The 12,644-nt window shown below is 38.8% G+C and overlaps 1 pseudogene; it reads right to left on the reverse strand.

Moving 5' to 3' along the window:
* Positions 1-807: 807 nt before the first annotated feature.
* LOC114634751 lies at positions 808-12,111 on the reverse strand (annotated as a pseudogene).
* Between the last annotated feature and the right edge of the window lie 533 nt (positions 12,112-12,644).

Below are 12,644 nucleotides of genomic sequence, written 5' to 3' on the forward strand. Positions count from 1 at the left end.
AATTCATACCCTACTTCTCCTCCCCCCCCCCAACCAGTAAGTTCTGGAGTCATACTTGTCTCTTCTTAGGGAATCATCCCAGCTAAGGATGACTGTGAAAGAGCTACTGCTAAAAATGTTGGGAAAAAAAATCTCGGAATATTAACAACTACCAGCTCAAAGCCGGGAAGAAACTTGCATCTGTTAATAGCATCACACCTATTCTTTTAATGTTCCAGAAAATGCAATTTCTTCTTTCCATAGCTTGTGCAGATAGTCTGTCAGCAGAAATGCAATTTTTGATATTTTCTTTGAACTATGCCAGAGAAAATGCAGGAACTGAAAATCCACAGCAAAGAAGTTAACGATTAATAAATACCCCCTCTCTCTCCCTCTTCCCCTCCTACATTCAATAAAGCTCCCTAATGTTTGTGTGTGTGTGTGCATGTGTGTGTGTGTGTGTGTGAGAGAGAGAGAGAGAGAGAGACAGAGACAGAGACAGAGACAGAGACAGAGAGAATGGTATATGCTTATTTTTTTTCACATTTGTATGTTCATTAGTCCACACTGTGAAGTAGTTCGTGACCAGCATTGTACTTTGGGTCTTTGTCTTGTTTTTTGGTTTGCAATAAATGAGAGCCTTCTTTAAAATGCACATTTTTGTTAAGGAAAGATTCCCCTCTTGCCTCTTCACCTCCTTGGAGAGACAGCAGAACATTTGCAGACATCTATTGTACTCTAGAAGCATTCAGCAAAGTAGCCCTTAGCCTCCCCAGTCCCCCTTCCTTCCTCCTCAGCAGTTGGGTTGAGGGCACCATTCCTCATAGATCATTTGATCTTAAAGTCCTTCAAGGTTGTCTCCATGATCTTCACATCCCAGATGCTCCTGCTACCATCCATGCCTGTAGTACAGAACTGTGAGCACTTGGCCTTGCTTCTGCTAACAATCAAGATTTGACTGACGCTGTTCTTGTACAGTGAGACCAGGGTGGCTGCTGTGGCTGCACCATTCTCAGAGCTGGCCTCTTTTTTGAGATTCTGGAAGTGTACTAGGGTTGTCAGGCCATGCTGGGAGATCTGCTTTGGCACATCCAGTCGGCCACCAAAGTTCAGTATCCCTGCAGTATTGTCATAGGTAAGAGTACCAGGAAGAAGTTGTGACTTGCTACAACTAGACTATTTTCTGTGATGACAGTGATAGCCAGGAGTGGAAACTTTTCAGAGACCAGGGTTGCCACAGCCATCTTCTTGCCACCATCTACTAGGGACACAGTCCTGTTATGGCTGACCGAAGCAACTCTACTCCAACTGGCTGAGAAGCAAATGCCATGTATCCAGCCACAGCTGCTGCTCTATTCAAACAAACATCAGCTCCCCAAAAGGCATCTTGGTGCCCCCACGGTGTAGGGGCTGGCTGTTCCTCCACCTCCTTGATATAGGTAGAGGAGATCATGCACTTGAAGTAACAGGAGCTGCATCCAGAAGCAAGTTGTTAGGTTGCCATACTGGGCTGAGGACAGTGGAACAGATGGGCTTTTTTATGTGTTTGCAAGCCCACCAATTATTCTCCTGCTCAAAGTAACAAATGGAAATGACATGGGAACCACTGCCCACAGAGAACTTGTTCTCATTGGGGGTCCAGCGCACACAACATGCATCTCAATTAATACAAAAGACGACCATTGTGGGCTTCCATGTGTGAACCTTCAATGTCCACACATTGTCCTTGTGGTCTGTGCCGCAGGTCACAATAAGGGTACTTTCAGGGGTCCAGTCAATGCCTGTCACCTGTTCTCCTTGAGCTCATGTGCCTTGTTCCATTGTCACTACTCTTGTCATTGATGTGTACCTCATGGTTGTTGGGACAGATGGCTTTGGGTGTATGGTCCTTGCTTCCGACAGAGAGCCAGTTCAGCACATCAACTGTCCAGAGTCCATGGCCGAGGAGACTCGAGGTCCATGAGACAAGTAACTATGGGCTACCTCATCTTCCTAGTATATGTTTATTTTTAAGCTCACATGTTAGTTTTATAAATAAAAAAACATGTTTAAGAGTCATTTTCTAGCGGTCGACCGCTAGACTTCCACACCCTCCAGAAGGGTTCCTGGTTTGCCTGGCTTTGTCCTCGCTTCTCTCGCTAGAGAGCTTGGCCTCTTGATCACCACAACAAAAATTGGCTTTTTTCCTAAACCAAGGCCGCCCTTGATATGGCCGCTAACATTGGGGAGCCTTCCTTTATGACAATATTACACCCCAAACTGACAAATGGTTGGTAACTTGAACATTCACAAAGGGACTAGGATGGCTGTGAGTTAGCCCAATGACGGGATTATTGTAGATCCACTTCCCAGGGGCCCACCCAATGCAGCCGAAAAGGAGTGCGTGGTGCTGGGAGTGGGTGCAGCCTACATGGCCTAAGACAGGGCTCTCACCCTCCTTTCACCCACATCGGAGTCCCTTGACGTTGCCCATCGTCGACAGCCTAAAGCCTTCGACCATCGATGTGACTCGTCTCACATCAGTGTTTTGGGGTTGTGAACTTGTCTAAGACGCCCCATAATTAGACATCCAAATTCAAAATTCACATAGTTGGGATTGATCATAAGATGCCTTCTCTAACTAAACAGAGAAGGGGGAGATGCCAGAAGCCAGGACCCTCGCCCTTACCCTCACCCCCTACCTTTCCCCACCTGCACAATGTCCTCTGAAGCTTGGCAACTGCAAGATCCTGCTTAGCAACTGCAGATAGACTCAAAGCAGTGTACCATATCATCTTAAGAATAGCAGGGAGACCATAACTCAAGCAGTGTACCATATCTTCTTTAGAACAGCAGGTAGATCATAATTCAAGGCAGAGTACCTTATAGACCATGACATGTTTCAAGGCACAGGCCAAGAAGATTTTGTACTTTTCCACCACCTTGCCCTTCTTACCCCCTCCCCTTGTAAAACATGCTATAAAAAAGCATTAAAAAAAAAGAGTCATTTTCTTGTTTCTGGTGTAATATTTCAGGCTGACAAGCTTCCATACTATTTTCCTGTCTCCACCTCACATCTAAACACAAGACTCCTGGGTTGCAGTTGCCATTCATAGCATCTGACATCTTATAAGTTTTCTTGATATAGCTCTCTGGTCATCAGGCTCACCAGGCAAATAATTTAAATTTTAGCCACCTTGAAAAAAAATTCACACTCTCTCCAGTAGTTGGAGTATACTCTAGGTGCTATAAATGTGAGTTTGAAAAGTTTGTCCAAGGAACTGCGTCTCAGTGGCCAGGTTAGCTGAGATCAAGTCACCAATCAAAGGATTCTCCTTATTGCTTCATTCTTTAGTGGTAGAAAAGCTGAAATGCTGTGACCATTTTCTTACCACTTTTCTCATACAAAGTCAACTATGCCTTTAGAGAATATTAGAGTTTAAAGAAGTAAGAAAAAAATCTTTTAAAGTAAGCATTTTATAGAAGAAAACCACATGGTCTCAAGTATTATTTCATGACTCTGTGTGTAATATATACCAACATATGTAAGTCTACATTCCCAATAGTAGTCCTCTGAAGAAGCAGAAGCCAATAGACAATGCTAATGGGGCTCCTCTTTATTTCTCTGTTTTTTTTTTTTTTTTAAACGTGGCCTCTTGTTAAATATGGAGCTTTGCATTTTGGTTGAGTTGAGTGGTTCAGCAGCTGTTTCTTTCACCCAGTACTGAGGTCAAAGATGCACAGCATACTGACATTCATGTGTGTTCAGAGGACTGAAACTCAGGTTTTTATGATTACTTAAAACGCATATTTTTTTACATTCTTTAGCCTGCACATTAGTTATATTTAAGAGATATATGTTATCCATGCTTTGCTTTACAAGTTGTACTTACATTTTAATGTTTTGGTCAATCTAGTACCAGAATTCAAAACTCATACAAAAGAGTTATACTGATATGAGAGTGAGTATAACAATATTGATCTTTGAAAATGTACTTTTGAGATAATTATAAAACAATATGGAAACTTTGTTCTGGGAACATGTTGTGGTATGTTTTATTGAATACATATAGTGCTTGACTGTTGGGAATATTCTCCTAATGAAGTCAAAACATAAAGTTTGTCTCTGATGACAAAAAATGAGTACAGTCCAGAGGATGATGGTGGAGAATTCTCTTAGTTTTTCAACAAAGTAGGTAATATTCACCTTAAAAAATGTCATGACCTGAATTAACAGTTTACTAATAGTTTCCAAGACATTTGATTTTAGTGTTTGAAAGTTGATTTTATCATTTACTACAGAAGAAATCTACCAGGAAAATAAATTTCAGTTCTACATTAACAACTTTCAAATAGTAAGCCCATTTCTGAAGGAAATGAGCTCTCCATGAACAAAGTGTTCTGATGCTCTGTAGTTGCTTGGGATAATTGCTGAAGGGTTTCATCCTTGTCTATATCCCTATGAATTAAGGACAAAGCTTGAAAAGAGAAAAAAAAATCCTGGAAAGTTGTCCATAGGTTCTGCTATCCTACCTCACTATAAGATTTTTAGTTGTTTTTTCAAACTGAATATAAAAATCCTGTGATATGCTCAGATCCCTTTTAAGATATGAGAAGACATTTTACTTTACCCGTAGAATGTAGGACCCTGAAAGGATAGCATGATTATTTCTCTTTGAGCATGGGCTAGAAATCACCAGAGACCCCAGATGATCCTAAGGGATCGCATGCTTCCAGACTCCAGCCTCCTGACAGGAGGCAAAAGACCTCTATAGAGTGGGGTCATTCAGTCACCTAGGACAATGTCCATTAGCCCTTCCACAAGAAGAGAGCATGACTACAGGCTACAGAGCATCAAGACAGATCTCCGTATTAACGAGTTATCTAAAAGCCAGAAAGGCATAGCCAATTAAACATTTCTTTCCAGATTCTCCTCCTTGCAAAAAGTATTTAACCTCAGGCCCTCCCTGAAAAAACTGGAGTATAGTTTTCATCTGATTTCTGCAATGACAATAAATGTCGTAAGACCATGGACTATTTTCCTTCTTTGAAATCCACTGTGGGGAACAGAGGAGCAGACCTTCATCTGTAGAGCCACTGTCTAATCTCCCACGGAAGAACTCTTTGCATTTCCAACAACAGAGGCCACAAACCCATGCAAGCAGGCTGAACCAGCTGTGACCCAGCCAAGTGAGTCACTGTGACCAAGAACCCTCATGCCTGTGGGATGCAGCGTAAGCTTCCCCCCCACCCACGCCATTTCAGCTATAGGTAAATCTAGCCCATATGCCCCTACTTGAGTCTCAGCCCTCCCACGGCTTCCCAGAGGCACCTAAGAGCCTAAGAATCAAACCTAAGGGTCTAAGAATCAAACTCTTTCCAGCCACCTTTTGACCTGGTGACCCCTAAGCCAAGAGTTCTGGCTCCCTCAGACTATGATTCCCCACCTCAGAGCAGAATCCCTGTGCTTCACATAGCCCAATATCCACCCTACACCAAAGTGGAATGAACACAAATTCCCACAGCTCTGTCCCGACAAGAGAACCTACACACATGGTGAGACAGAGGCAGGACCCACACATTAACCCAACAGCTCCCAAATGCACACTGCAATCCAACAAAAAAATGTGATTAATATTCCTATTTCTGTATTTATTTACTTTTTTACTTACTCTTTTCATTGCTATGAAAATTCCCTGAAAAAAAAAGCCACTTAAATTCAGAAGAGATTATTTGTCTAACAAACCAAAGGCAGTTTATCCTAGCTAGGAATGCATGGAGGCAGGAATGTGAAGCAGCTGATCCTTTGTATCCAACAACTAGGAAGCAGAGACACATAAATCCTGGTGCTCAATTTGCCTGTTCCTTTTGCTTATTTCAAGATCGTTGACCATAATATGCTCCCACATTCACAATGGATCTTTCTTCTTTATTGAACCTGTTCATAAAAGTCGCTAATAGAAATGCCTAGAATTCAGTTATATAGGTAACTCTAGAACCCATTGAATCTGCAATCAATAAAACCTTTCACATCACCTTTCTATCTAACTTATTTGATGAGAAAATAGAAGTTGATTTATTAAAGGACATCTGTTGTATGGGCAAAGCAAATTCTTGGATACTAAAACAGACATTAACAGCTAACATAGTTTAATATCAATAAAACATCAGATGTTAGTGCATTTTTTATTTGTTTTATGATTGAAAAATTATTAAGTGACTACTAAAGAAACAGGGGATAAATAGAAAATGGATAATTCACACAAATGCATGATTTGCAGACATAGGAAGCAGTGATTTCCTTGTAATAGCCATGTTCCTTTGCAATCACATTATTTCATATTACTACAGAATTAATTTAAAACATATTTATTTTTGATTATGTACATGCCTGTGTGTTTATACGTGAGTATGTACACAAGAGGCTAGCAGAGAGAGTTGAATCCTTTGCTCTCGGAGAAATAGACAGTTGTGATCTTCCTGACATGGGTGTTTGGAAGCATACATGAGCACTAAGAAGTGAAATCAAGACTTCTGGAAACAGGATTAAATGTTCTTCATCACTTAGCACTTGTCCAGCTCTACATGCAATTCTTTTTAAATTGTTAGCATTTTTATTATTTGAGACTTATATGCATGCATATGATTTGTTCTGATTAAATCCACAACCACCCTTTCCTCTTTATTCCTCCAGCATCCTTACATTTTCTCCCATTTTCATTTGTCTAGTCTCCTTCTTCATTTATAAAGTCTTCCTTTAATTACCTGATTTACTGATAATAAGAGTTGTTAAAGTATTGGCTTCAGTATCTTGATTCACTGCTAGTTTGATATTTCACTATGTAATGTGTATCCTCCGAGCTATATTACATGATTCTGTTCATAACAGGGCTCTCTCCAGATGCTAATGTTAGTGCATGAGCATGCACAGAGACTTTTAGAGCAATATGGGCTATAATGTAAAGACCAAGAGGCTGGGGGAAGAGAGAAAAGAATTAAGGAAGAGTTCCTACTAACTAAATTAAGGAAGAGATGCCATACCCACTTAATTCTTAGAACAAAGTGATTATTTGAATCACTCAGTGGGATTTAGTGAGTTGTTCATAAATTTTGCTGTCCTTTATCTTAATGCCAGAATATTTCCACACTGAATTAAGCCTCATTCCCACTGCTAGTCATTTGCACTCCAGTCTAGAGCTCATTCTCTGAAATTACTGATTTACATCATCTCTAAGAGGTTGGCACTTCTGGATCTTGTGTTCAAATACACTCATACAGTATTTGGCATTTTGTGGCCAGCTCTTATATATAACCATGATAATTTTTACATCTTTAGATTTCTTTGTTTTACTTTAGGTATGCATGTTTCCTCGAAAGAATGTTCATATGTTTACAAAATTCATACCTTGTACCCACAAAGGTTAGAAATCATTGTATGCCTTAGACTAACGGTACAGAAAATTGTGAGCCACCACGTGGGTGCTGGGGACTGAACCTAGGTTCTCTGAAAGAGCAATGGGGAGCTTAAACTCTAAACCCTTTCTTTAGTTCATATCACATTATTACATTTCATTCATGTTGTAATAAGCATTCATACTTCATTTTTATGGCTGCAAATAGTTCATTGAATGGACATACAGCAATTTGCTTGTTCTTTTTTACTTGTTCTTTTGGGAGTTTCTAATTTACAGCTATTATGATTAAGTTTTGTTTTTACTGGTACATATTTTTTTTCATGCGGAAATGTTTCCAAGACTTTGAAACATTCTTGTGGGTCATATGATAACTCATTTAAGTCTTTAAGTTCAATATATAGGGTGCCTTTGCCAAAGCAATTCAATCATCTTTTGTATTTAATTCATTCTTTTCAACAGCTACACAAATGTAGTTCAAAATGTAGTAATAAGAAATTTCTATAAATAAAATGGCTCTTCTATAATTAAAATAAATTTAAGTTAAAAAAGACAGGAGTGGGAAAAAAGGAAAAATGAAAAGAAAAAGAAATGAAACAGGCACAGAAGAAATGAAGGACGGATGGAAAGATGAAGAAAGTAAGTAAGGAAGGAAAACGTGAAGAAGACCAGAAAATAAATGTCATTCCCATAAAAACAACCTGTACCTAAGAAATATCTGACTTTGGAAACTAATTTATATATGATAATTTGTAATACCTACTAATGTAATGGATACCTGTTAATTTTCCCAAAATTCAGCAGTTTCAATGAGAAGATAAAAAATTACTTTGGTTAGAAGTTTTCAAAATATATTTATATTTTGATATCATATTTAGATTAGCATATTTTCTAAATATAAATTTTTCTATGTCTTACATCACCTCTCTTTTATAATGATCACATCTTTTGATGAACCAGTCTGCCTCCATCTTAGGTTTCAAAGGCATGTTATATTAAAAACAAACTAGCTTCATTCCTGTTGACCATGAAACTTCTGTTTCTCAAAGAGTGGGCTATGCCCCACCAGTATCCTTAACTATAAATGATTTTTTACTACCTATTAAGAAAATATCAATCATAATTTTATTTTTTTTTGAGACAGGGTTTCTCTGTGTAGCCCTGGCTGTCCTGGAACTCACTCTGTAGACCAGGCTGGCCTTGAACTCAGAAATCCACCTGCCTCTGCCTCCCAGATTGGGAGACTAATCCCAGACTTAATGCCTCTGGGATTAAAGGCATGCACCACCACTGCCCGGCTCAATCACAATTTTTTATGTTGTGATGGCCATCCAGTCAAACTATTTTTCATATGTTTGCTATAAGCATATGTTTTTAAGACCTTATTAATGATCATTAATTACTATGCTATCTTCTATAACCTGCTTATTTGTCTGCCAAACACCCTTATGGTAACTCCTTATCCTTGGGTTATAAAAGCACTATCTTCCCCATGTAGATAGCTGATATCGTCATCTTGAACATCGCCTTAAGATCAATCATCCTAAGTACATAAAATTAAAAAACAAAACAACAACAACAAAAAAACACTTGCTGTAATTATTTGCTTGTTTCAGTTAATTTGACCATGATCATTCGGGTCTGTGGTCCATCTCCATGCTTCATTTGGATTATCAATTTTATTTAAAGCATATAATATTTCTTCATGTATATTAAAATATTTATTTTACTATTTGCATCAGGTTTGGTGGCAAAATGCACAAATCCTAGCACGATGGAAGCAGGACATCTCTGTTATTTTGAGGCCTGGTTCATCTCTTTCTTTGTTGAGTCTTTCTGTGGTTTAGGTGTCAGTGTAACCATGGCTTCATAGAATGTATTAGGTTGTGTTCCTTATGTTTCTATTTTATGAAATAGTTGTCAAGTATGGGTGGTAGATCTTCTTTGAATGTCTGATTGAATTTTGCACTAAAACCATCTGCTCCTGGAATTTTTTTGGTTAGTAGACTTTTAAGGAATGCTGCTATTTCTTTGGAGGTTATGGGACTGTTTAGATGGTTTATCTGATCCTGATTTAACTTTGATACCTGATATCTGTCTAGAAAAACATCCATTTCATCTAGGTGTTTCAGTATTGTTGAGTAGAGGCTTTTGTAGTAGGATCTGATTTTTCTTTTAATTTCTTCAGTTTCTGTTGTTATGTCTCCCTTTTCATTTCTGATTTTGTTAATTTGGATACTGTCTCTGTGCCTTCTGGTTAGTCTGGCTAAGAGTTTATCCATCTTGTTGATGTTTTCAATGATCCTGGTTTTGTTGATTCTTTGTATAGTTCTCTTTGTTTCTACTTGGTTGATTTCAGTCTTGAGTTTGATTATTTCCTGCTTTCTATTACTCTTGGGTGTATTTGCTTCCTTTGTTCTAGAGCTTTCAGATGTGCTGTTAAGCTGCTAGTGTAAAGTGTCTCCAATTTTTTAGGCAAGTGCTAAGATCTATGAGTTTTTCTATTAGCACTGCTTTCAATAAGTCTGAGTATGTTGTACCTTCATTTGGTTAAATTCTAAAAAGTCTTTAATTTCTATGTTTCTTCCCTGAACAACTTATCTTACAGTAGATAGTTGTTCATCTTCCCTATGTATGTGAGTTTTCTCTTGTTTCTGTTGTTGTTGTTTGTTGGGAGCCGACTCTTAGCCGAAAGTGGCTATCATCTTTACAGCCATCTTGAGCCATATACCCTGACAAGAGACTTGTTTCAACAGCCTGCAATAGCTGAGCGCACTCTGATAAACATCTTGTTACACTGTTTAGTGCCCCCAGCTGCCAGGTGCTCCTGGTATCCATGGCTACAAGGCACGTGACGTAGTGGCTTCAGTTGAGATTGTCCACGAGGGCAAGTCACGTGGTAAAGGGTATAAATACCCGGATTTCCTTTCTATTGAGGAGTGAGGAGTAGGAGGTAGAAAGTAGGAGGTAGTAAGTAGTAGGAGGTAGTAGGAAGTAGGAAGTAGAGGAAGGAGTGAGAAAGTGAGAGGTGTCAGGAGACTGAAGGAGTGAGAATATAGTAAGAAGAGAGGAGAATAAAGAAGAGACTTGAAGAGACGCCACTGGACTCTGTCTTGTATCTATCTTTTGCGTCTCTCGCCCCTTTTTTCCCCTTCCTCCGTCCCCACTCTCTCTCTTGCTAGACCCTGACCTGCCGACCGGAGCAGCAGAACCGGCAGGCCTTTACAAAGTAGCAGAACCCGACGGCCGTTACAAAAGAAACGGCCGTTACAGTTGTTGAAGACCAGCTGTTGTCTGTGGTGATCTAAATGGATGCATGAAAATATTTCTATCTTCTTGTATATGTGATGCTAACCTAGCAACTGAAATATCTGTAAGACAAGGCCTTCAAGTCTCCAAAGAAAGAAATTGAATAAGACCTAAGAAGATGAAAAGAACTCTCATGCTTATGGATCTAGAAGATTCACATAGTAAAAATGACCATCTTACTTAAAGCAATCTACAGATTCAATGTAATAGTCATCAAAATTCCAACTCAATTCTCCACAGAGATAAAATGAGCAATTCTCAAATTTATCTGGAATAACAAAAAAAATCCAGGATATCATAAACCTTTCTCAACAATAAAAGAACTTCTGGGGGACCCATCATCCTTGACCTCAAGCTATATTACAGAGCAATAGGGATAATAACCACATGGTAGATGTACAGAGACAGACAGTAGATCAACGGAATAGAATTAAAAACCCGGAAATGAACCCACACACCTATGGTCTCTTGTTCTTTGACAAAGGAACCAAAAACATCCAGTGGGGGGAAAAACAGCATTTTCAGAAAATGGTGCTGGTTCAATTGGTGGTCAGCATGTAAAAGAATGCAGATTGACACATTCTTATCTTCTTGTGCAAAACTGATCTTTTTCACAACATACATCTATAGCATTGTTCTTAATAACTTTATTCATGTACCCAGCCTGGTAGGGATTGTCACAGTATAAACGTGCTCTGTAGAAAAAAGAGGTAGGTATAGTAGGGAGTCATTTGTTCTTTCCTTATAAAAATACCACAAAAGAACATCCTTCACATATTTTTGCTCATGTAACATTGTTGAAAAGCTTCGTAAATATGGCATCCATTCACCATAAGTCTAGTTGCCTGTAAAGGTAGAACACAGACTGATTTCTGTGTTTAGATGTTAATCAGTATCTTCTGCTCACTTGAAATCTTCTTCTCTTTCCTAAGCTATGGAATCCAAAAGTATGTGATTCTCTCTTTTGATCCTGGCCATAAGTGTTGCAAAGTTGAGTGGTGGTTGACTAGAGGTCGGTTTATGGGACAATGCTTTGTATAGTCCAGAAAAATTATTGAGATGGAAAGAATGTAAAATACATAAGGAACTCAAAAGCCACATATACTAAGAAAGAGAAAAGTCATGGGTAGGAGAATGGAGTAGCAGGCACTGTGAAAGAAGAAGCAACAGGCAGGAAAGGAGAGTGAAGAAATAATGACAAGCTAAAGTTGATAAATAGCTTCCATGGTGACTAGTACTGAAAGTGTGTACCATAATGTCAGAGGAGCCATTTTACCAGGTGGGCATGGGGGCTGAAGGTTTTAAAGGATACTGAGGTGTACGCTTTCCTGATCCTTTCTCCTTGTTCCTTGTTGATTTGGATCACATATCCTTTCTTGAGTGAGCTCTTCTCATCAGACAGCTTTTTCTTTCCATTAGAAATTGTATCCATTGCTAAAACCTTAGAGGCTAAAAGTATTTCCTGGGACCAAACACTGAAGTCTGTGTGGAACATTTCAATTACAAATACTAAAAGAGGTTTTGTTGATTTCTCAAGGTCAGGATGCCTGTGAATTATTTGTTTGCCAATTTATTTCTCTATCTTCCCCATTCAGAGTGCAGGATAAAATTAAAATTGTATTTTGTTTTTTCGACACATTGTTCTACCAGCTTCATTAAAAGCTCAAATCCATTATAAAATCATGAAAAGGGAAATTGGTTAGTGAATGGCAGCAAGAAGCCTTCAGGGAAACAGGATGTCTGAGAAATAGACTGTTAATCAGAATTCTTTTTATTCTACCTGAGGGAGGGTGCTTCACATGAAAAAAAAATGAAGATTTACGTTTTACAAGTTTGAATTACTTCTTCTAGGTTTTTTTCCCTAATGTCCTTTGTTAAAGAACTGTGATGTGGAACTAAATTTACAAATTTTGATGGACAACATTAAGCACTCCAGCAATAAGTACTACAGCCTGGACTTATAAG

The sequence above is a fragment of the Grammomys surdaster genome, unplaced genomic scaffold (assembly GCF_004785775.1).
Source record: "Grammomys surdaster isolate TR1022 unplaced genomic scaffold, NIH_TR_1.0 1087, whole genome shotgun sequence".
In the NCBI taxonomy this organism is placed as follows: Eukaryota; Metazoa; Chordata; class Mammalia; order Rodentia; family Muridae; genus Grammomys; species Grammomys surdaster.